The 26,137-nt window shown below is 39.4% G+C and overlaps 6 non-coding genes across 6 annotated transcripts; all 6 read right to left on the reverse strand.

Moving 5' to 3' along the window:
• Positions 1-287: 287 nt before the first annotated feature.
• On the reverse strand, positions 288-360 carry TRNAR-UCG (transfer RNA arginine (anticodon UCG)). The gene has a single exon. It is a non-coding gene; the product is annotated as a tRNA-Arg (tRNA).
• Positions 361-2,095: 1,735 nt separating this feature from the next.
• Positions 2,096-2,168, reverse strand: TRNAR-UCG (transfer RNA arginine (anticodon UCG)). Its single transcript has one exon. It is a non-coding gene; the product is annotated as a tRNA-Arg (tRNA).
• A 5,384-nt stretch (positions 2,169-7,552) lies between these two features.
• On the reverse strand, positions 7,553-7,625 carry TRNAR-UCG (transfer RNA arginine (anticodon UCG)). Its single transcript has one exon. It is a non-coding gene; the product is annotated as a tRNA-Arg (tRNA).
• Positions 7,626-16,661: 9,036 nt separating this feature from the next.
• TRNAR-UCG (transfer RNA arginine (anticodon UCG)) lies at positions 16,662-16,734 on the reverse strand. The gene has a single exon. It is a non-coding gene; the product is annotated as a tRNA-Arg (tRNA).
• A 7,214-nt stretch (positions 16,735-23,948) lies between these two features.
• On the reverse strand, positions 23,949-24,021 carry TRNAR-UCG (transfer RNA arginine (anticodon UCG)). The gene has a single exon. It is a non-coding gene; the product is annotated as a tRNA-Arg (tRNA).
• Positions 24,022-25,773: 1,752 nt separating this feature from the next.
• TRNAR-GCG (transfer RNA arginine (anticodon GCG)) lies at positions 25,774-25,846 on the reverse strand. Its single transcript has one exon. It is a non-coding gene; the product is annotated as a tRNA-Arg (tRNA).
• Positions 25,847-26,137: the final 291 nt, after the last annotated feature.

A 26,137-nucleotide genomic window follows, 5' to 3' on the forward strand; every position in this document is an offset into this window, starting at 1 on the left:
TTCTGCTTTCTGCACGCACACACTCCCTGCACTGAATCTACCCACAGTTCTGTTCAGAATGATTGTGCCATGTCATATTGTTGTATACGTATTGCATATCCGTGGCATTTATGAAGAGGTACTTTGGTATGGCAGAAAGACAGAAAAGTAGCAATGCTGAAGGCATAACGTGACTGATTGTGCAGTTTGCATTGGGCTTTCTTAATGAGTGAGAGTGAAAGGAGTATTTTAAGAGTGTGTTTCCAGTTTGTATGTAAAGATAAGTTGGGTGCTGTGAGAAAAAGATTCAACCATGAAGGGACTCGAACCCTCAATCTTCTGATCCGAAGTCAGACGCCTTATCCATTAGGCCACATGGTCACTGACTGCAACATGTTTGGGTGTTTAGGGTTAGGTGGTATGAATGGATGTGGAACATATCAATTACAGGTGCGCAGGACAGGATCCCATACCGTTCTTCATCTTCTTTCCATCAAAGGAGTTTTTTCAAACAATATCTAGATAATTTCCAAAGTTTCATATCTTATGATGTGCTTTTTTGCCGTTAATCCTCCTTTCTTCTTTTATTGAATACTCTGTTTTATGCTGCAATGGTATTTTTGGATTATTTGAAAAGAGAATGTTTCAGACTTCCCATTTCTTGACTTGCTAATTTGCTCCCTGAATTAGCTTTTACAAGTGACATGAACAGGGCCTTGACCTAAGCACGTACCTGAAAGCCTGTCACCACCTCTAGAAATAAAATTCACAGCAGCTCAAAACATTCATTTTGAAAGAGAATATTTCAAGTGAGTCCAAGTTTAATTTCAATAAAGAAAGCTGTATAAAATGACACGCTGCACATTTGGGTAACCAACATGACACTTTTCAGTGAAGAAGTGGAATGGTTCTGTTGCAATATACTATCACCCTGGCAAGCTGCTACGAGGAAGAGTAAACAATATGATTAGGTTTCAGCAAAAATGTATTAGTTCAGGGTGTGCACCTCAGATAGACTTAAACTTACACACCCTGGTCTGTGAGAGTAGTGCCCTATCCATTGCGGCATTGAGGGTAATCTGCAAGACAGAGTTCCAAAATCATCCTTTCATCTCAGTTCATGGCCACATACAGTATTTCTGCAGTCATTCGTTTCACTTTTCTGTCTTTAATTAAACTGACCATTTTAAACCTCCGGCATCCACCACTTCAATCTTACCGTTTTTGTGCTATCATAGGGCCTTGGAACTTTTGGCAAGTGGACAGAAGCAGTCAGAGAACCACATCACAATACATACTCCTTTGCCTGATACCTTTCACAACAAACTGCTCTTGGAAAAAGACGTTAACCGGTCCTTGCTCTCAGACAGACACAGAAAGCCTATCACCACCTCTACGAACATATTTCAATCAAACCAATATATATCATTCAACAATTATGCCTCTGTATCAATATAACTACAACTCGAGACAGAAAGGAATTTAAAAAACAATCTGCCCATTTGAATAACCAGCATAGTTTTAAGGACGTACAAATTGGAATGTGACAATTTCAGAGTTCCTCATTCATAAGAAGTCTGTGAGATAGTATCTCAGAAAGATCTCAAGTTTATAGCAGAAATGGTTGTAAGGGTGATTTTTACCACACAATTGCAACTAGGTGCCTCAATCTGCAAGAGACCAGTCCTTGACAGATTGCACAACTGGGGCAACAGCAAAGGCAGCAATTGTGTCAATCCTTTATGATTCTTCTCTAGTACTATACTTTTTCTGAGGGACAATTTGCATTATTCCTGGAGAAAATCATAGAGCTTCTACCCATGCATAGTTTCTGCTTTCTGCACGCACACACTCCCTGCACTGAATCTACCCACAGTTCTGTTCAGAATGATTGTGCCATGTCATATTGTTGTATACGTATTGCATATCCGTGGCATTTATGAAGAGGTACTTTGGTATGGCAGAAAGACAGAAAAGTAGCAATGCTGAAGGCATAACGTGACTGATTGTGCAGTTTGCATTGGGCTTTCTTAATGAGTGAGAGTGAAAGGAGTATTTTAAGAGTGTGTTTCCAGTTTGTATGTAAAGATAAGTTGGGTGCTGTGAGAAAAAGATTCAACCATGAAGGGACTCGAACCCTCAATCTTCTGATCCGAAGTCAGACGCCTTATCCATTAGGCCACATGGTCACTGACTGCAACATGTTTGGGTGTTTAGGGTTAGGTGGTATGAATGGATGTGGAACATATCAATTACAGGTGCGCAGGACAGGATCCCATACCGTTCTTCATCTTCTTTCCATCAAAGGAGTTTTTTCAAACAATATCTAGATAATTTCCAAAGTTTCATATCTTATGATGTGCTTTTTTGCCGTTAATCCTCCTTTCTTCTTTTATTGAATACTCTGTTTTATGCTGCAATGGTATTTTTGGATTATTTGAAAAGAGAATGTTTCAGACTTCCCATTTCTTGACTTGCTAATTTGCTCCCTGAATTAGCTTTTACAAGTGACATGAACAGGGCCTTGACCTAAGCACGTACCTGAAAGCCTGTCACCACCTCTAGAAATAAAATTCACAGCAGCTCAAAACATTCATTTTGAAAGAGAATATTTCAAGTGAGTCCAAGTTTAATTTCAATGAAGAAAGCTGTATAAAATGACACGCTGCACATTTGGGTAACCAGCATGACTCTTTTCAGTGAAGAAGTGGAATGGCTCTGTTGCAATATACTATCACCCTGGCAAGCTGCTACGAGGAAGAGTAAACTATATTATTAGGTTTCAGCAAAAATGTATTAGTTCAGGGTGTGCACCTCTGATAGACTTAAACTTACACACCCTGGTCTGTGAGAGTAGTGCCCTATCCATTGCGGCATTGAGGGTAATCTGCAAGACAGAGTTCTAAAATCATCCTTTCATCTCAGTTCATGGCCACATACAGTATTTCTGCAGTCATTCGTTTCACTTTTCTGTCTTTAATTAAACTGACCATTTTAAACCTCCGGCACCCACCACTTCAATCTTACCGTTTTTGTGCTATCATAGGGCATTGGAACTTTTGGCAAGTGAACAGAAGCAGTCAGAGAACCACATCACAATACATACTCCTTTGCCTCATACCTTTCACAACAAACTGCTCTTGGAAAAAGACGTTAAGCGGCCCTTGCTCTCAGACAGACTGAGAAAGCCTATCACCACCTCTACGAACATTTTTCAATCAAACCAATATACATCATTCAACAATTATGCCTCTGTATCAATATAACTACAACTAGAGACAGAAAGGATTTTAAAAGCAATCTGCCCATTTGAATAACCAGCATAGTTTTAAGGACGTACAAATTGGAATGTGACAATTTCAGAGTTCCTCATTCATAAGAATTCTGTGAGATAGTATCTCAGAAAGATCTCAAGTTTATAGCAAAAATGGTTGTAAAGGTGATTTATACCACACAATTGCAACTAGGTGCCTCAATCTGCAAGAGACCAGTCCTTGACAGATTACACAATTTGGGCAACAGCAAAGGCAGCAATTGTGTCAATCCTTTATGATTCTTATCCAGTACTATATTTTTTCTGAGGGACAATTAGCATTATTCCTGGAGAAAATCATAGAGCTTCTACGCATGCATAGTTTATGCTTTCTGCACGCACACACTCCCTGCACTGTATCTACCCACAGTTCTGTTAAGAATGATTGTGCCGTGTCATATTGTTGCATACGTATTGCATATCCGTGGCATTTATGAAGAGGTACTTTGGTATGGCAGAAAGACAGAAAAGTAGCAATGCTGAAGGCATAACGTGACTGATTGTGCAGTTTGCATTGGGCTTTCTTAATGAGTGAGAGTGAAAGGAGTATTGTAAGAGTGTGTTTCCAGTTTGTATGTAAAGATAAGTTGGGTGCTGTGAGAAAAAGACTCAACCATGAAGGGAATCGAACCATCAATCTTCTGATCCGAAGTCAGGCGCCTTATCCATTAGGCCACATGGTCACTGACTGCAATATGTTTGGGTGTTTAGGGTTAGGTGGTATGAATGGATGTGGAACATATCAATTACAGGTGCGCAGGACAGGATCCCATACCGTTCTTCATCTTCTTTCCATCAAAGGAGTTTTTTCAAACAATATCTAGATAATTTCCAAAGTTTCATATCTTATGCTGTGGTTTTTTGCCGTTAATCCTCCTTTCTTCTTTTATTGAATACTCTGTTTTATGCTGCAATGGTATTTTTGGATTATTTGAAAAGAGAATGAAACTGCTTTGACAGTAGTTCAGACTTCCCATTTCTTGACTTGCTAATTTGCTCCCTGAATTAGCTTATACAAGTGACATGAACAGGGCCTTGACCTAAGCACGTACCTGAAAGCCTGTCACCACCTCTAGAAATAAAATTCACAGCAGCTCAAAACATTCATTTTGAAAGAGAATATTTCAAGTGAGTCCAAGTTTAATTTCAATAAAGAAAGCTGAATAAAATGACACGCTGCACATTTGGGTAACGAGCATGACTCTTTTCAGTGAAGAAGTGGAATGGTTCTGTTGCAATATACTATCACCCTGGCAAGCTGCTACGAGGAAGAGTAAACAATATGATTAGGTTTCAGCAACAATGTATTAGTTCAGGGTGTGCATCTCAGATAGACTTAAACTTACACCCCCTGGTCTGTGAGAGTAGTGCCCTATCCATTGCGGCATTGAGGGTAATCTGCAAGACATAGTTCCAAAATCATCCTTTCATCTCAGTTCATGGCCACATACAGTATTTCAGCAGTCATTTGTCTCACTTTTTTGTCTTTAATTAAACTGACCATTTTAAACCTCCGGCACCCACCACTTCAATCTTACCGTTTTTGTGCTATCATAGGGCCTTGGAACTTTTGGCAAGTGGACAGAAGCAGTCAGAGAACCACATCACAATACATACTCCTTTGCCTGATACCTTTCACAAGAAACTGCTCTTGGAAAAAGACGTTAACCGGTCCTTGCTCTGAGACAGACACAGAAAGCCTATCACCACCTCTACGAACATATTTCAATCAAACCAATATATATCATTCAACAATTATGGCTCTGTATCAATATAACTACAACTCGAGACAGAAAGGAATTTAAAAAACAATCTGCCATTTTGAATAACCAGCATAGTTTTAAGGACGTACAAATTGGAATGTGACAATTTCAGAGTTCCTCATTCATAAGAAGTCTGTGAGATAGTATCTCAGAAAGATCTCAAGTTTATAGCAAAAATGGTTGTAAGAGTGATTTTTACCACACAATTGCAACTAGGTGCCTCAATCTGCAAGAGACCAGTCCTTGACAGATTACACAACTGGGGCAACAGCAAAGGCATCAATTGTGTCAATCCTTTATGATTCTTCTCTAGTACTATCCTTTTTCTGAGGGACAATTTGCATTATTCCTGGAGAAAATCATAGAGTTTCTACGCATGCATAGTTTCTGCTTTCTGCACGCACACACTCCCTGCACTGAATCTACCCACAGTTCTGTTCGGAATGATTGTGCCATGTCATATTGTTGTATACGTATTGCATATCCATGGCATTTATGAAGAGGTACTTTGGTATGGCAGAAAGACAGAAAAGTAGCAATGCTGAAGGCATAACGTGACTGATTTTGCAGTTTGCATTGGGCTTTCTTAATGAGTGAGAGTGAAAGGAGTATTGTAAGAGTGTGTTCCCAGTTTGTATGTAAAGATAAGTTGGGTGCTGTGAGAAAAAGACTCAACCATGAAGGGACTCGAACCCTCAATCTTCTGATTCGAAGTCAGACGCCTTATCCATTAGGCCATTTGGTCACTGACTGCAATATGTTTGGGTGTTAAGGGTTAGGTGGTATGAATGGATGTGGAACATATCAATTACAGGTGCGCAGGACAGGATCCCATACCGTTCTTCATCTTCTTTCCATCAAAGGAGTTTTTTCAAACAATATCTAGATAATTTCCAAAGTTTCTTATCTTATGCTGTGCTTTTTTGCCGTTAATCCTCCTTTCTTCTTTTATTGAATACTCTGTTTTATGCTGCAATGGTATTTTTGGAATTTTTGAAAAGAGAATGAAACTGCTTTGACAGTAGTTCAGACTTCCCATTTCTTGACTTGCTAATTTGCTCCCTGAATTAGCTTATACAAGTGACATGAACAGGGCCTTGACCTAAGCACGTACCTGAAAGCCTGTCACCACCTCTAGAAATAAAATTGACAGCAGCTCAAAACATTCATTTTGAAAGAGAATATTTCAAGTGAGTCCAAGTTTAATTTCAATAAAGAAAGCTGTATAAAATGACACGCTGCACATTTGGGTAACCAGCATGAAACTTTTCATTGAAGAAGTGGAATGGTTCTGTTGCAATATACTATCACCCTGGCAAGCTGCTACGAGGAAGAGTAAACAATATGATTAGGTTTCAGCAAAAATGCATTAGTTCAGGGTGTGCACCTCAGAGAGACTTAAACTTACACCCCCTGGTCTGTGAGAGTAGTGCCCTATCCATTGCGGCATTGAGGGTAATCTGCAAGAAAGAGTTCCAAAGTCATCCTTTCATCTCAGTTCATGGCCACATACAGTATTTCTGCAGTCATTCGTTTCACTTTTCTGTCTTTAATTAAACTGACCATTTTAAACCTCCGGCACCCACCACTTCAATCTTACCGTTTTTGTGCTATCATAGGGCCTTGGAACTTTTGGCAAGTGGACAGAAGCAGTCAGAGAACCACATCACAATACATACTCCTTTGCCTGATACCTTTCACAACAAATTGCTCTTGGAAAAAGACGTTAACCGGTCCTTGCTCTCAGACAGACACAGAAAGCCTATCACCACCTCTACGAACATATTTCAATCAAACCAATAAATATAATTCAACAATTATGCCTCTGTATCAATATAACTACATCTCGAGACAGAAAGGAATTTAAAAAACAATCTGCCCATTTGAATAACCAGCAGAGTTTTAAGGACGTACAAATTGGAATGTGACAATTTCAGAGTTCCTCATTCATAAGAAGTCTGTGAGATAGTATCTCAGAAAGATCTCAAGTTTATAGCAAAAATGGTTGTAAGGATGATTTTTACCACACAATTGCAACTAGGTGCCTCAATCTGCAAGAGACCAGTCCTTGACAGATTACTCAACTGGGGCAACAGCAAAGGCAGCAATTGTGTCAATCCTTTATGATTGTTTTCTAGTGCTATACTTTTTCTGAGGTACAATTTGCATTATTCCTGGAGAAAATCATAGAGCTTCTACCCATGCATAGTTTCTGCTTTCTGCACGCACACTCTCCCTGCACTGAATCTACCCACAGTTCTGTTCGGAATGATTGTGCCATGTCATATTGTTGTATACGTATTGCATATCCATGGCATTTATGAAGAGGTACTTTGGTATGGCAGAAAGACAGAAAAGTAGCAATGCTGAAGGCATAACGTGACTGATTTTGCAGTTTGCATTGGGCTTTCTTAATGAGTGAGAGTGAAAGGAGTATTGTAAGAGTGTGTTCCCAGTTTGTATGTAAAGATAAGTTGGGTGCTGTGAGAAAAAGACTCAACCATGAAGGGACTCGAACCCTCAATCTTCTGATTCGAAGTCAGACGCCTTATCCATTAGGCCATATGGTCACTGACTGCAATATGTTTGGGTGTTTAGGGTTAGGTGGTATGAATGGATGTGGAACATATCAATTACAGGTGCGCAGGACAGGATCCCATACCGTTCTTCATCTTCTTTCCATCAAAGGAGTTTTTTCAAACAATATCTAGATAATTTCCAAAGTTTCTTATCTTATGCTGTGCTTTTTTGCCGTTAATCCTCCTTTCTTCTTTTATTGAATACTCTGTTTTATGCTGCAATGGTATTTTTGGAATTTTTGAAAAGAGAATGAAACTGCTTTGACAGTAGTTCAGACTTCCCATTTCTTGACTTGCTAATTTGCTCCCTGAATTAGCTTATACAAGTGACATGAACAGGGCCTTGACCTAAGCACGTACCTGAAAGCCTGTCACCACCTCTAGAAATAAAATTGACAGCAGCTCAAAACATTCATTTTGAAAGAGAATATTTCAAGTGAGTCCAAGTTTAATTTCAATAAAGAAAGCTGTATAAAATGACACGCTGCACATTTGGGTAACCAGCATGAAACTTTTCATTGAAGAAGTGGAATGGTTCTGTTGCAATATACTATCACCCTGGCAAGCTGCTACGAGGAAGAGTAAACAATATGATTAGGTTTCAGCAAAAATGCATTAGTTCAGGGTGTGCACCTCAGAGAGACTTAAACTTACACCCCCTGGTCTGTGAGAGTAGTGCCCTATCCATTGCGGCATTGAGGGTAATCTGCAAGAAAGAGTTCCAAAGTCATCCTTTCATCTCAGTTCATGGCCACATACAGTATTTCTGCAGTCATTCGTTTCACTTTTCTGTCTTTAATTAAACTGACCATTGTAAACCTCCGGCACCCACCACTTCAATCTTACCGTTTTTGTGCTATCATAGGGCCTTGGAACTTTTGGCAAGTGGACAGAAGCAGTCAGAGAACCACATCACAATACATACTCCTTTGCCTGATACCTTTCACAACAAATTGCTCTTGGAAAAAGACGTTAACCGGTCCTTGCTCTCAGACAGACACAGAAAGCCTATCACCACCTCTACGAACATATTTCAATCAAACCAATAAATATAATTCAACAGTTATGCCTCTGTATCAATATAACTACATCTCGAGACAGAAAGGAATTTAAAAAACAATCTGCCCATTTGAATAACCAGCAGAGTTTTAAGGACGTACAAATTGGAATGTGACAATTTCAGAGTTCCTCATTCATAAGAAGTCTGTGAGATAGTATCTCAGAAAGATCTCAAGTTTATAGCAAAAATGGTTGTAAGGATGATTTTTACCACACAATTGCAACTAGGTGCCTCAATCTGCAAGAGACCAGTCCTTGACAGATTACTCAACTGGGGCAACAGCAAAGGCAGCAATTGTGTCAATCCTTTATGATTGTTTTCTAGTGCTATACTTTTTCTGAGGTACAATTTGCATTATTCCTGGAGAAAATCATAGAGCTTCTACCCATGCATAGTTTCTGCTTTCTGCACGCACACTCTCCCTGCACTGAATCTACCCACAGTTCTGTTCGGAATGATTGTGCCATGTCATATTGTTGTATACGTATTGCATATCCATGGCATTTATGAAGAGGTACTTTGGTATGGCAGAAAGACAGAAAAGTAGCAATGCTGAAGGCATAACGTGACTGATTTTGCAGTTTGCATTGGGCTTTCTTAATGAGTGAGAGTGAAAGGAGTATTGTAAGAGTGTGTTCCCAGTTTGTATGTAAAGATAAGTTGGGTGCTGTGAGAAAAAGACTCAACCATGAAGGGACTCGAACCCTCAATCTTGTGATTCGAAGTGAGACGCCTTATCCATTAGGCCATATGGTCACTGACTGCAATATGTTTGGGTGTTTAGGGTTAGGTGGTATGAATGGATGTGGAACATATCAATTACAGGTGCGCAGGACAGGATCCCATACCGTTCTTCATCTTCTTTCCATCAAAGGAGTTTTTTCAAACAATATCTAGATAATTTCCAAAGTTTCTTATCTTATGCTGTGCTTTTTTGCCGTTAATCCTCCTTTCTTCTTTTATTGAATACTCTGTTTTATGCTGCAATGGTATTTTTGGAATTTTTGAAAAGAGAATGAAACTGCTTTGACAGTAGTTCAGACTTCCCATTTCTTGACTTGCTAATTTGCTCCCTGAATTAGCTTATACAAGTGACATGAACAGGGCCTTGACCTAAGCACGTACCTGAAAGCCTGTCACCACCTCTAGAAATAAAATTGACAGCAGCTCAAAACATTCATTTTGAAAGAGAATATTTCAAGTGAGTCCAAGTTTAATTTCAATAAAGAAAGCTGTATAAAATGACACGCTGCACATTTGGGTAACCAGCATGAAACTTTTCATTGAAGAAGTGGAATGGTTCTGTTGCAATATACTATCACCCTGGCAAGCTGCTACGAGGAAGAGTAAACAATATGATTAGGTTTCAGCAAAAATGCATTAGTTCAGGGTGTGCACCTCAGAGAGACTTAAACTTACACCCCCTGGTCTGTGAGAGTAGTGCCCTATCCATTGCGGCATTGAGGGTAATCTGCAAGAAAGAGTTCCAAAGTCATCCTTTCATCTCAGTTCATGGCCACATACAGTATTTCTGCAGTCATTCGTTTCACTTTTCTGTCTTTAATTAAACTGACCATTTTAAACCTCCGGCACCCACCACTTCAATCTTACCGTTTTTGTGCTATCATAGGGCCTTGGAACTTTTGGCAAGTGGACAGAAGCAGTCAGAGAACCACATCACAATACATACTCCTTTGCCTGATACCTTTCACAACAAATTGCTCTTGGAAAAAGACGTTAACCGGTCCTTGCTCTCAGACAGACACAGAAAGCCTATCACCACCTCTACGAACATATTTCAATCAAACCAATAAATATAATTCAACAATTATGCCTCTGTATCAATATAACTACATCTCGAGACAGAAAGGAATTTAAAAAACAATCTGCCCATTTGAATAACCAGCAGAGTTTTAAGGACGTACAAATTGGAATGTGACAATTTCAGAGTTCCTCATTCATAAGAACTCTGTGAGATAGTATCTCAGAAAGATCTCAAGTTTATAGCAAAAATGGTTGTAAGGATGATTTTTACCACACAATTGCAACTAGGTGCCTCAATCTGCAAGAGACCAGTCCTTGACAGATTACTCAACTGGGGTAACAGCAAAGGCAGCAATTGTGTCAATCCTTTATGATTCTTTTCTAGTGCTATACTTTTTCTGAGGTACAATTTGCATTATTCCTGGAGAAAATCATAGAGCTTCTACCCATGCATAGTTTCTGCTTTCTGCACGCACACACTCCCTGCACTGAATCTACCCACAGTTCTGTTCGGAATGATTGTGCCATGTCATATTGTTGTATACGTATTGCATATCCGTGGCATTTATGAAGAGGTACTTTGGTATGGCAGAAAGACAGAAAAGTAGCAATGCTGAAGGCATAACGTGACTGATTGTGCAGTTTGCATTGGGCTTTCTTAATGAGTGAGAGTGAAAGGAGTATTGTAAGAGTGTTTTTCCAGTTTGTATGTAAAGATAAGTTGGGTGCTGTGAGAAAAAGACTCAACTATGAAGGGACTTGAACACTCAATCTTCTGATCCGAAGCCAGACGCCTTTTCCATTAGGCCACATGGTCACTGACTGCAATATGTTTGGGTGTTTAGGGTTAGGTGGTATGAATGGATGTGGAACATATCAATTACAGGTGCGCTGGACAGGATCCCACACCGTTCTTCATCTTCTTTCCATCAAAGGAGTTTTTTCAAACAATATCTAGATAATTTCCAAAGTTTCATATCTTATGATGTGCTTTTTTGCCGTTAATCCTCCTTTCTTCTTTTATTGAATACTCTGTTTTATGCTGCAATGGTATTTTTGGATTATTTGAAAAGAGAATGAAACTGCTTTGACAGTAGTTCAGACTTCCCATTTCTTGACTTGCTAATTTGCTCCCTGAATTAGCTTATACAAGTGACATGAACAGGGCCTTGACCTAAGCACGTACCTGAAAGCCTGTCACCACCTCACAGCAAAATTCACAGCAGCTCAAACTTTCATTTTGAAAGAGAATATTTCAAGTGAGTCCAAGTTTAATTTCAATAAAGAAAGCTGTATAAAATGACACGCTGCACATTTGGGTAACCAGCATGACTCTTTTCAGTGAAGAAGTGGAATGGTTCTGTTGCAATATACTATCACCCTGGCAAGCTGCTACGAGGAAGAGTAAACAATATGATTAGGTTTCAGCAAAAATGTATTAGTTCAGGGTGTGCACATCAGATAGACTTAAACTTACACACCCTGGTCTGTGAGAGTAGTGCCCTATCCATTGCGGCATTGAGGGTAATCCGCAAGACAGAGTTCCAAAATCATCCTTTCATCTTAGTTCATGGCCACATACAGTATTTCTGCAGTCATTCGTTTCACTTTTCTGTCTTTAATTAAACTGACCATTTTAAACCTCCGGCACCCACCACTTCAATCTTACCGTTTTAGGGCCTTGGAACGTTTGGCAAGTGGACAGAAGCAGTCAGAGAACCACATCACAATACATACTCCTTTGCCTGATACCTTTCACAACAAACTGCTCTTGGAAAAAGACGTTAACCGGTCCTTGCTCTCAGACAGACACAGAAAGCCTATCACCACCTCTACGAACATATTTCAATCAAACCAATATATATCATTCAACAATTATGCCTCTGTATCAATATAACTACAACTCGAGACAGAAAGGAATTTAAAAAACAATCTGCCCATTTGAATAACCAGCAGAGTTTTAAGGACGTACAAATTGGAATGTGACAATTTCAGAGTTCCTCATTCATAAGAAGTCTGTGAGATAGTATCTCAGAAAGATCTCAAGTTTATAGCAAAAATGGTTGTAAGGGTGATTTTTACCACACAATTGCAACTAAGTGCCTCAATCTGCAAGAGACCAGTCCTTGACAGATTACACAACTGGGGCAACAGCAAAGGCAGCAATTGTGTCAATCCTTTATGATTCTTCTCTAGTACTATACTTTTTCTGAGGGACAATTTGCATTATTCCTGGAGAAAATCATAGAGCTTCTACCCATGCATAGTTTCTGCTTTCTGCACGCACACACTCCCTGCACTGAATCTATCCACAGTTCTGTTCGGAATGATTGTGCCATGTCATATTGTTGTATACGTATTGCATATCCGTGGCATTTATGAAGAGGTACTTTGGTATGGCAGAAAGACAGAAAAGTAGCAATGCTCAAGGCATAACGTGACTGATTGTGCAGTTTGCATTGGGCTTTCTTAATAAGTGAGAGTGAAAGGAGTATTGTAAGAGTGTGTTTCCAGTTTGTATGTAAAGATAAGTTGGGTGCTGTGAGAAAAAGACTCAACCATGAAGGGACTCGAACCCTCAATCTTCTGATCCGAAGTCAGACGCCTTATCCATTAGGCACATGGTCACTGACTGCAATATGTTTGGGTGTTTAGGGTTAGGTGGTATGAATGGATGTGGAACATATCAATTACAGGTGCGCAGGACAGGATCCCATACCGTTCTTCATCTTCTTTCCATCAAAGGAGTTTTTTCAAACAATATCTAGATAATTTCCAAAGTTTCATATCTTATGATGTGCTTTTTTGCCGTTAATCCTCCTTTCTTCTTTTATTGAATACTCTGTTTTATGCTGCAATGGTATTTTTGGATTATTTGAAAAGAGAATGAAACTGCTTTGACAGTAGTTCAGACTTCCCATTTCTTGACTTGCTAATTTGCTCCCTGAATTAGCTTATACAAGTGACATGAACAGGGCCTTGACCTAAGCACGTACCTGAAAGCCTGTCACCACCTCTAGAAATAAAATTCACAGCAGCTCAAAACATTCATTTTGAAAGAGAATATTTCAAGTGAGTCCAAGTTTAATTTCAATAAAGAAAGCTGTATAAAATGACACGCTGCACATTTGGGTAACCAGCATGACTCTTTTCAGTGAAGAAGTGGAATGGTTCTGTTGCAATATACTATCACCCTGGCAAGCTGCTACGAGGAAGGGTAAACAATATGATTAGGTTTCAGCAAAAATGTATTAGTTCAGGGTGTGCACCTCAGATAGACTTAAACTTACACACCCTGGTCTGTGAGAGTAGTGCCCTATCCATTGCGGCATTGAGGGTAATCTGCAAGACAGAGTTCCAAAATCATCCTTTCATCTCAGTTCATGGCCACATACAGTATTTCTGCAGTCATTCGTTTCACTTTTCTGTCTTTAACTAAACTGACCATTTTAAACCTCCGGCACCCACTACTTCAATCTTACAGTTTTTGTGCTATCATAGGGCCTTGGAACTTTTGGCAAGTGGACAGAAGCAGTCAGAGAACCACATCACAATACATACTCCTTTGCCTGATACCTTTCACAACAAACTGCTCTTGGAAAAAGACGTTAACCGGTCCTTGCTCTCAGACAGACACAGAAAGCCTATCACCACCTCTACGAACATATTTCAATCAAACCAATATATATCATTCAACAATTATGCCTCTGTATCAATATAACTACAACTCGAGACAGAAAGGAATTTAAAAAACAATCTGCCCATTTGAATAACCAGCAGAGTTTTAAGGACGTACAAATTGGAATGTGACAATTTCAGAGTTCCTCATTCATAAGAAGTCTGTGAGATAGTATCTCAGAAAGATCTCAAGTTTATAGCAAAAATGGTTGTAAGGGTGATTTTTACCAAACAATTGCAACTAGGTGCCTCAATCTGCAAGAGACCAGTCCTTGACAGATTACACAACTGGGGCAACAGCAAAGGCAGCAATTGTGTCAATCCTTTATGATTCTTCTCTAGTACTATACTTTTTATGAGGGACAATTTGCATTATTCCTGGAGAAAATCATAGAGCTTCTACCCATGCATAGTTTCTGCTTTCTGCACGCACACACTCCCTGCACTGAATCTACCCACAGTTCTGTTCAGAATGATTGTGCCATGTCATATTGTTGTATACGTATTGCATATCCATGGCATTTATGAAGAGGTACTTTGGTATGGCAGAAAGACAGAAAAGTAGCAATGCTGAAGGCATAACGTGACTGATTGTGCAGTTTGCATTAGGCTTTCTTAATGAGTGAGAGTGAAAGGAGTATTGTAAGAGTGTTTTTCCAGTTTGTATGTAAATATAAGTTGAGTGCTTTGAGATAAAGACTCAACCAGGAAGGGACTCGAACCCTCAATCTTCTGATCCAAAGTCAGACACCTTATCCATTAGGCCACATTGTCACTGACTGCATTATCTTTGGGTGTTTAGGGTTAGGTGGTATGAATGGATGTGGAACATATCAATTACAGGTGCGCAGGACAGGATCCCATACCGTTCTTCATCTTCTTTCCATCAAAGGAGTTTTTTCAAACAATATCTAGATAATTTCCAAAGTTTCATATCTTATGCTGTGCTTTTTTGCCGTTAATCCTCCTTTCTTCTTTTATTGAATACTCTGTTTTATGCTGCAATGGTATTTTTGGATTATTTGAAAAGAGAATGAAACTGCTTTGACAGTAGTTCAGACTTCCCATTTCTTGACTTGCTAATTTGCTCCCTGAATTAGCTTATACAAGTGACATGAACAGGGCCTTGACCTATGCACGTACCTGAAAGCCTGTCACCACCTCTAGAAATAAAATTGACAGCAGCTCAAAACATTCATTTTGAAAGAGAATATTTCAAGTGAGTCCAAGTTTAATTTCAATAAAGAAAGCTGTATAAAATGACACGCTGCACATTTGGGTAACCAGCATGAAACTTTTCAGTGAAGAAGTGGAATGGTTCTGTTGCAATATACTATCACCCTGGCAAGCTGCTACGAGGAAGAGTAAACAATATGATTAGGTTTCAGCAAAAATGCATTAGTTCAGGGTGTGCACCTCAGAGAGACTTAAACTTACACCCCCTGGTCTGTGAGAGTAGTGCCCTATCCATTGCGGCATTGAGGGTAATCTGCAAGAAAGAGTTCCAAAATCATCCTTTCATCTCAGTTCATGGCCACATACAGTATTTCTGCAATCATTCGTTTCACTTTTCTGTCTTTAATTAAACTGACCATTTTAAACCTCCGGCACCCACCACTTCAATCTTACCATTTTTGTGCTATCATACGGCCTTGGAACTTTTGGCAAGTGGACAGAAGCAGTCAGAGAACCACATCACAATACATACTCCTTTGCCTGATACCTTTCACAACAAACTGCTCTTGGAAAAAGACGTTAACCGGTCCTTCCTCTCAGACAGACACATAAAGCCTATCACCACCTCTACGAACATATTTCAATCAAACCAATATATATCATTCAACAATTATGCCTCTGTATCAATATAATACAACTCGAGACAGAAAGGAATTTAAAAAACAATCTGCCCATTTGAATAACCAGCAGAGTTTTAAGGACGTACAAATTGGAATGTGACAATTTCAGAGTTCCTCATTCATAAGAAGTCTGTGAGATAGTATCTCAGAAAGATCTCAAGTTTATAGCAAAAATGGTTGTAAGGGTGATCTTTACCACACAATTGCAACTAGGTGCCTCAATCTGCAAGAGACCAGTCCTTGACAGATTACACAACTGGGGCAGCAGCAAAGGCAGCAATTGTGTCAATCCTTTATGATTCTTCTCTAGTACTATACTTTTTCTGAGGGACAATTAGCATTATTCCTAGAGAAAATCATAGAGTTTCTACGCATGCATAGTTTCTGCTTTCTGCACGCACACACTCCCTGCACTGCATCTACCCACAGTTCTGTTAAGAATGATTGTGCCGTGTCATATTGTTGCATACGTATTGCATATCCGTGGCATTTATGAAGAGGTACTTTGGTATGGCAGAAAGACAGAAAAGTAGCAATGCTGAAGGCATAACGTGACTGATTGTGCAGTTTGTATTGGGCTTTCTTAATGAGTGAGAGTGAAAGGAGTATTGTAAGAGTGTGCCTCCAGTTTGTATGTAAAGATAAGTTGGGTGCTGTGAGAAAAAGACTCAACCACGAAGGGACTCGAACCCTCAATCTTCTGATCCGAAGTTAGACGCCTTATCCATTAGGCCACATGGTCACTGACTGCAGTATGTTTGGGTGTTTAGGGTTAGGTGGTATGAATGGATGTGGAACATATCAATTACAGGTGCGCAGGACAGGATCCCATACCGTTCTTCATCTTCTTTCCATCAAAGGAGTTTTTTCAAACAATATCTAGATAATTTCCAAAGTTTCATATCTTATGATGTGATTTTTTGCCGTTAATCCTCCTTTCTTCTTTTATTGAATACTCTGTTTTATGCTGCAATGGTATTTTTGGATTATTTGAAAAGAGAATGAAACTGCTTTGACAGTAGGTCAGACTTCCCATTTCTTGACTTGCTAATTTGCTCCCTGAATTAGCTTATACAAGTGACATGAACAGGGCCTTGACCTAAGCACGTACCTGAAAGCCTGTCACCACCTCTAGAAATAAAATTCACAGCAGCTCAAAACATTCATTTTGAAAGAGAATATTTCAAGTGAGTCCAAGTTTAATTTCAATAAAGAAAGCTGTATAAAATGACATGCTGCACATTTGGGTAACCAGCATGACTCTTTTCAGTGAAGAAGTGGAATGGTTCTGTTGCAATATACTATCACCCTGGCAAGCTGCTACGAGGAAGAGTAAACAATATGATTAGGATTCAGGAAAAATGTATTAGTTCAGGGTGTGCACCTCAGATAGACTTAAACTTACACACCCTGGTCTGTGAGAGTAGTGCCCTATCCATTGCAGCATTGAGGGTAATCTGCAAGACAGAGTTCCAAAATCATCCTTTCATCTCAGTTCATGGCCACATACAGTATTTCTGCAGTCATTCGTTTCACTTTTCTGTCTTTAATTAAACTGACCATTTTAAACCTCCGGCACCCACCACTTCAATCTTACCGTTTTAGGGCCTTGGAACGTTTGGCAAGTGGACAGAAGCAGTCAGAGAACCACATCACAATACATACTCCTTTGCCTGATACCTTTCACAACAAACTGCTCTTGGAAAAAGACGTTAACCGGTCCTTGCTCTCAGACAGACACAGAAAGCCTATCACCACCTCTACGAACATATTTCAATCAAACCAATATATATCATTCAACAATTATGCCTCTGTATCAATATAACTACAACTCGAGACAGAAAGGAATTTAAAAAACAATCTGCCCATTTGAATAACCAGCAGAGTTTTAAGGATGTACAAATTGGAATGTGACAATTTCAGAGTTCCTCATTCATAAGAAGTCTGTGAGATAGTATCTCAGAAAGATCTCAAGTTTATAGCAAAAATGGTTGTAAGGGTGATTTTTACCACACAATTGCAACTAAGTGCCTCAATCTGCAAGAGACCAGTCCTTGACAGATTACACAACTGGGGCAACAGCAAAGGCAGCAATTGTGTCAATCCTTTATGATTCTTCTCTAGTACTATACTTTTTCTGAGGGACAATTTGCATTATTCCTGGAGAAAATCATAGAGCTTCTACCCATGCATAGTTTCTGCTTTCTGCACGCACACACTCCCTGCACTGAATCTACCCACAGTTCTGTTCGGAATGATTGTGCCATGTCATATTGTTGTATACGTATTGCATATCCGTGGCATTTATGAAGAGGTACTTTGGTATGGCAGAAAGACAGAAAAGTAGCAATGCTCAAGGCATAACGTGACTGATTGTGCAGTTTGCATTGGGCTTTCTTAATAAGTGAGAGTGAAAGGAGTATTGTAAGAGTGTGTTTCCAGTTTGTATGTAAAGATTAGTTGGGTGCTGTGAGAAAAAGACTCAACCATGAAGAGACTCGAACCCTCAATCTTCTGATCCGAAGTCAGACACCTCATCCATTAGGCACATGGTCACTGACTGCAATATGTTTGGGTGTTTAGGGTTAGGTGGTATGAATGGATGTGGAACATATCAATTACAGGTGCGCAGGACAGGATCCCATACCGTTCTTCATCTTCTTTCCATCAAAGGAGTTTTTTCAAACAATATCTAGATAATTTCCAAAGTTTCATATCTTATGCTGTGCTTTTTTGCCGTTAATCCTCCTTTCTTCTTTTATTGAATACTCTGTTTTATGCTGCAATGGTATTTTTGGATTATTTGAAAAGAGAATGAAACTGCTTTGACAGTAGTTCAGACTTCCCATTTCTTGACTTGCTAATTTGCTCCCTGAATTAGCTTATACAAGTGACATGAACAGGGCCTTGACCTAAGCACGTACCTGAAAGCCTGTCACCAACTCTAGAAATAAAATTCACAGCAGCTCAAACATTCATTTTGAAAGAGAATATTTCAAGTGAGTCCAAGTTTAATTTCAATAAAGAAAGCTGTATAAAATGACACGCTGCACATTTGGGTAACCAGCATGACTCTTTTCAGTGAAGAAGTGGAATGGTTCTGTTGCAATATACTATCACCCTGGCAAGCTGCTACGAGGAAGAGTAAACAATATGATTAGGTTTCAGCAAAAATGTATTAGTTCAGGGTGTGCACCTCAGATAGACTTAAACTTACACACCCTGGTCTGTGAGAGTAGTGCCCTATCCATTGCGGCATTGAGGGTAATCTGCAAGACAGAGTTCCAAAATCATCCTTTCATCTCAGTTCATGGCCACATACAGTATTTCTGCAGTCATTCGTTTCACTTTTCTGTCTTTAATTAAACTGACCATTTTAAACCTCCGGCACCCACCACTTCAATCTTACAGTTTTTGTGCTATCATAGGGCCTTGGAACTTTTGGCAAGTGGACAGAAGCAGTCAGAGAACCACATGACAATACATACTCCTTTGCCTGATACCTTTCACAACAAACTGCTCTTGGAAAAAGACGTTAACCGGTCCTTGCTCTCAGACAGACACAGAAAGCCTATCACCACCTCTACGAACATATTTCAATCAAACCAATATATATCATTCAACAATTATGCCTCTGTATCAATATAACTACAACTCGAGACAGAAAGGAATTTAAAAAACAATCTGCCCATTTGAATAACCAGCAGAGTTTTAAGGACGTACAAATTGGAATGTGACAATTTCAGAGTTCCTCATTCATAAGAAGTCTGTGAGATAGTGTCTCAGAAAGATCTCAAGTTTATAGCAAAAATGGTTGTAAGGGTGATTTTTACCACACAATTGCAACGAGGTGCCTCAATCTGCAAGAGACCAGTCCTTGACAGATTACACAACTGGGGCAACAGCAAAGGCAGCAATTGTGTCAATCCTTTATGATTCTTCTCTAGTACTATACTTTTTCTGAGGGACAATTTGCATTATTCCTGGAGAAAATCATAGAGCTTCTACCCATGCATAGTTTCTGCTTTCTGCACGCACACACTCCCTGCACTGAATCTACCCACAGTTCTGTTCGGAATGATTGTGCCATGTCATATTGTTGTATACGTATTGCATATCCGTGGCATTTATGAAGAGGTACTTTGGTATGGCAGAAAGACAGAAAAGTAGCAATGCTGAAGGCATAACGTGACTGATTGTGCAGTTTGCATTGGGCTTTCTTAATGAGTGATAGTGAAAGGAGTATTGTAAGAGTGCATTTCCAGTTTGTATGTAAAGATAAGTTGGGTGCTGCGAGAAAAAGACTCTACCATGTAGGGACTTGAACCCTCAATCTTCTGATGCGAAGTCAGACACCTTATCCATTAGGCCACATGGTCACTGACTGCAATATGATTGGGTGTTTAGGGTTAGGTGGTATGAATGGATGTGGAACATATCAATTACAGGTGCGCAGGACAGGATCCCATACCGTTCTTCATCTTCTTTCCATCAAAGGAGTTTTTTCAAACAATATCTAGATAATTTCCAAAGTTTCATATCTTATGATGTGCTTTTTTGCCGTTAATCCTCCTTTCTTCTTTTATTGAATACTCTGTTTTATGCTGCAATGGTATTTTTGGATTATTTGAAAAGAGAATGAAACTGCTTCGACAGTAGTTCAGACTTCCCATTTCTTGACTTGCTAATTTGCTCCCTGAATTAGCTTATACAAGTGACATGAACAGGGCCTTGACCTAAGCACGTACCTGAAAGCCTGTCACCACCTCTAGAAATAAAATTGACAGCAGCTCAAAACATTCATTTTGAAAGAGAATATTTCAAGTGAGTCCAAGTTTAATTTCAATAAAGAAAGCTGTATAAAATGACACGCTGCACATTTGGGTAACCAGCATGAAACTGTTCATTGAAGAAGTGGAATGGTTCTGTTGCAATATACTATCACCCTGGCAAGCTGCTACGAGGAAGAGTAAACAATATGATTAGGTTTCAGCAAAAATGCATTAGTTCAGGGTGTGCACCTCAGAGAGACTTAAACTTACACCCCCTGGTCTGTGAGAGTAGTGCCCTATCCATTGCGGCATTGAGGGTAATCTGCAAGAAAGAGTTCCAAAATCATCCTTTCATCTCAGTTCATGGCCACATACAGTATTTCTGCAGTCATTCGTTTCACTTTTCTGTCTTTAATTAAACTGACCATTTTAAACCTCCGGCACCCACCACTTCAATCTTACCGTTTTTGTGCTATCATAGGGCCTTGGAACTTTTGGCAAGTGGACAGAAGCAGTCAGAGAACCACATCACAATACATACTCCTTTGCCTGATACCTTTCACAACAAATTGCTCTTGGAAAAAGACGTTAACCGGTCCTTGCTCTCAGACAGACACAGAAAGCCTATCACCACCTCTACGAACATATTTCAATCAAACCAATAAATATAATTCAACAATTATGCCTCTGTATCAATATAACTACATCTCGAGACAGAAAGGAATTTAAAAAACAATCTGCCCATTTGAATAACCAGCAGAGTTTTAAGGACGTACAAATTGGAATGTGACAATTTCAGAGTTCCTCATTCATAAGAAGTCTGTGAGATAGTATCTCAGAAAGATCTCAAGTTTATAGCAAAAATGGTTGTAAGGATGATTTTTACCACACAATTGCAACTAGGTGCCTCAATCTGCAAGAGACCAGTCCTTGACAGATTACTCAACTGGGGCAACAGCAAAGGCAGCAATTGTGTCAATCCTTTATGATTGTTTTCTAGTGCTATACTTTTTCTGAGGTACAATTTGCATTATTCCTGGAGAAAATCATAGAGCTTCTACCCATGCATAGTTTCTGCTTTCTGCACGCACACTCTCCCTGCACTGAATCTACCCACAGTTCTGTTCGGAATGATTGTGCCATGTCATATTGTTGTATACGTATTGCATATCCATGGCATTTATGAAGAGGTACTTTGGTATGGCAGAAAGACAGAAAAGTAGCAATGCTGAAGGCATAACGTGACTGATTTTGCAGTTTGCATTGGGCTTTCTTAATGAGTGAGAGTGAAAGGAGTATTGTAAGAGTGTGTTCCCAGTTTGTATGTAAAGATAAGTTGGGTGCTGTGAGAAAAAGACTCAACCATGAAGGGACTCGAACCCTCAATTTTCTGATTCGAAGTCAGACGCCTTATCCATTAGACCATATGGTCACTGACTGCAATATGTTTGGGTGTTTAGGGTTAGGTGGTATGAATGGATGTGGAACATATCAATTACAGGTGCGCAGGACAGGATCCCATACCGTTCTTCATCTTCTTTCCATCAAAGGAGTTTTTTCAAACAATATCTAGATAATTTCCAAAGTTTCTTATCTTATGCTGTGCTTTTTTGCCGTTAATCCTCCTTTCTTCTTTTATTGAATACTCTGTTTTATGCTGCAATGGTATTTTTGGAATTTTTGAAAAGAGAATGAAACTGCTTTGACAGTAGTTCAGACTTCCCATTTCTTGACTTGCTAATTTGCTCCCTGAATTAGCTTATACAAGTGACATGAACAGGGCCTTGACCTAAGCACGTACCTGAAAGCCTGTCACCACCTCTAGAAATAAAATTGACAGCAGCTCAAAACATTCATTTTGAAAGAGAATATTTCAAGTGAGTCCAAGTTTAATTTCAATAAAGAAAGCTGTATAAAATGACACGCTGCACATTTGGGTAACCAGCATGAAACTTTTCATTGAAGAAGTGGAATGGTTCTGTTGCAATATACTATCACCCTGGCAAGCTGCTACGAGGAAGAGTAAACAATATGATTAGGTTTCAGCAAAAATGCATTAGTTCAGGGTGTGCACCTCAGAGAGACTTAAACTTACACCCCCTGGTCTGTGAGAGTAGTGCCCTATCCATTGCGGCATTGAGGGTAATCTGCAAGAAAGAGTTCCAAAGTCATCCTTTCATCTCAGTTCATGGCCACATACAGTATTTCTGCAGTCATTCGTTTCACTTTTCTGTCTTTAATTAAACTGACCATTTTAAACCTCCGGCACCCACCACTTCAATCTTACCGTTTTTGTGCTATCATAGGGCCTTGGAACTTTTGGCAAGTGGACAGAAGCAGTCAGAGAACCACATCACAATACATACTCCTTTGCCTGATACCTTTCACAACAAATTGCTCTTGGAAAAAGACGTTAACCGGTCCTTGCTCTCAGACAGACACAGAAAGCCTATCACCACCTCTACGAACATATTTCAATCAAACCAATAAATATAATTCAACAATTATGCCTCTGTATCAATATAACTACATCTCGAGACAGAAAGGAATTTAAAAAACAATCTGCCCATTTGAATAACCAGCAGAGTTTTAAGGACGTACAAATTGGAATGTGACAATTTCAGAGTTCCTCATTCATAAGAAGTCTGTGAGATAGTATCTCAGAAAGATCTCAAGTTTATAGCAAAAATGGTTGTAAGGATGATTTTTACCACACAATTGCAACTAGGTGCCTCAGTCTGCAAGAGACCAGTCCTTGACAGATTACTCAACTGGGGTAACAGCAAAGGCAGCAATTGTGTCAATCCTTTATGATTCTTTTCTAGTGCTATACTTTTTCTGAGGTACAATTTGCATTATTCCTGGAGAAAATCATAGAGCTTCTACCCATGCATAGTTTCTGCTTTCTGCACGCACACTCTCCCTGCACTGAATCTACCCACAGTTCTGTTCGGAATGATTGTGCCATGTCATATTGTTGTATACGTATTGCATATCCATGGCATTTATGAAGAGGTACTTTGGTATGGCAGAAAGACAGAAAAGTAGCAATGCTGAAGGCATAACGTGACTGATTTTGCAGTTTGCATTGGGCTTTCTTAATGAGTGAGAGTGAAAGGAGTATTGTAAGAGTGTGTTCCCAGTTTGTATGTAAAGATAAGTTGGGTGCTGTGAGAAAAAGACTCAACCATGAAGGGACTCGAACCCTCAATCTTCTGATTCGAAGTCAGACGCCTTATCCATTAGGCCATATGGTCACTGACTGCAATATGTTTGGGTGTTTAGGGTTAGGTGGTATGAATGGATGTGGAACATATCAATTACAGGTGCGCAGGACAGGATCCCATACCGTTCTTCATCTTCTTTCCATCAAAGGAGTTTTTTCAAACAATATCTAGATAATTTCCAAAGTTTCTTATCTTATGCTGTGCTTTTTTGCCGTTAATCCTCCTTTCTTCTTTTATTGAATACTCTGTTTTATGCTGCAATGGTATTTTTGGAATTTTTGAAAAGAGAATGAAACTGCTTTGACAGTAGTTCAGACTTCCCATTTCTTGACTTGCTAATTTGCTCCCTGAATTAGCTTATACAAGTGACATGAACAGGGCCTTGACCTAAGCACGTACCTGAAAGCCTGTCACCACCTCTAGAAATAAAATTGACAGCAGCTCAAAACATTCATTTTGAAAGAGAATATTTCAAGTGAGTCCAAGTTTAATTTCAATAAAGAAAGCTGTATAAAATGACACGCTGCACATTTGGGTAACCAGCATGAAACTTTTCATTGAAGAAGTGGAATGGTTCTGTTGCAATATACTATCACCCTGGCAAGCTGCTACGAGGAAGAGTAAACAATATGATTAGGTTTCAGCAAAAATGCATTAGTTCAGGGTGTGCACCTCAGAGAGACTTAAACTTACACCCCCTGGTCTGTGAGAGTAGTGCCCTATCCATTGCGGCATTGAGGGTAATCTGCAAGAAAGAGTTCCAAAATCATCCTTTCATCTCAGTTCATGGCCACATACAGTATTTCTGCAGTCATTCGTTTCACTTTTCTGTCTTTAATTAAACTGACCATTTTAAACCTCCGGCACCCACCACTTCAATCTTACCGTTTTTGTGCTATCATAGGGCCTTGGAACTTTTGGCAAGTGGACAGAAGCAGTCAGAGAACCACATCACAATACATACTCCTTTGCCTGATACCTTTCACAACAAATTGCTCTTGGAAAAAGACGTTAACCGGTCCTTGCTCTCAGACAGACACAGAAAGCCTATCACCACCTCTACGAACATATTTCAATCAAACCAATAAATATAATTCAACAATTATGCCTCTGTATCAATATAACTACATCTCGAGACAGAAAGGAATTTAAAAAACAATCTGCCCATTTGAATAACCAGCAGAGTTTTAAGGACGTACAAATTGGAATGTGACAATTTCAGAGCTCCTCATTCATAAGAAGTCTGTGAGATAGTATCTCAGAAAGATCTCAAGTTTATAGCAAAAATGGTTGTAAGGGTGATTTTTACCACACAATTGCAACTAGGTGCCTCAATCTGCAAGAGACCAGTCCTTGACAGATTACTCAACTGGGGCAACAGCAAAGGCAGCAATTGTGTCAATCCTTTATGATTCTTTTCTAGTACTATACTTTTTCTGAGGTACAATTTGCATTATTCCTGGAGAAAATCATAGAGCTTCTACCCATGCATAGTTTCTGCTTTCTGCACGCACACTCTCCCTGCACTGAATCTACCCACAGTTCTGTTCGGAATGATTGTGCCATGTCATATTGTTGTATACGTATTGCATATCCATGGCATTTATGAAGAGGTACTTTGGTATGGCAGAAAGACAGAAAAGTAGCAATGCTGAAGGCATAACGTGACTGATTTTGCAGTTTGCATTGGGCTTTCTTAATGAGTGAGAGTGAAAGGAGTATTGTAAGAGTGTGTTCCCAGTTTGTATGTAAAGATAAGTTGGGTGCTGTGAGAAAAAGACTCAACCATGAAGGGACTCGAACCCTCAATCTTCTGATCCGCAGTCAGATGCCTTATCCATTAGGCCATATGGTCACTGACTGCAATATGTTTGGGTGTTTAGGGTTAGGTGGTATGAATGGATGTGGAACATATCAATTACAGGTGCGCAGGACAGGATCCCATACCGTTCTTCATCTTCTTTCCATCAATGGAGTTTTTTCAAACAATATCTAGATAATTTCCAAAGTTTCTTATCTTATGCTGTGCTTTTTTGCCGTTAATCCTCCTTTCTTCTTTTATTGAATACTCTGTTTTATGCTGCAATGGTATTTTTGGAATTTTTGAAAAGAGAATGAAACTGCTTTGACAGTAGTTCAGACTTCC

Source organism: Pleurodeles waltl, chromosome 4_1 (assembly GCF_031143425.1).
Source record: "Pleurodeles waltl isolate 20211129_DDA chromosome 4_1, aPleWal1.hap1.20221129, whole genome shotgun sequence".
NCBI classification, from domain to species: Eukaryota; Metazoa; Chordata; class Amphibia; order Caudata; family Salamandridae; genus Pleurodeles; species Pleurodeles waltl.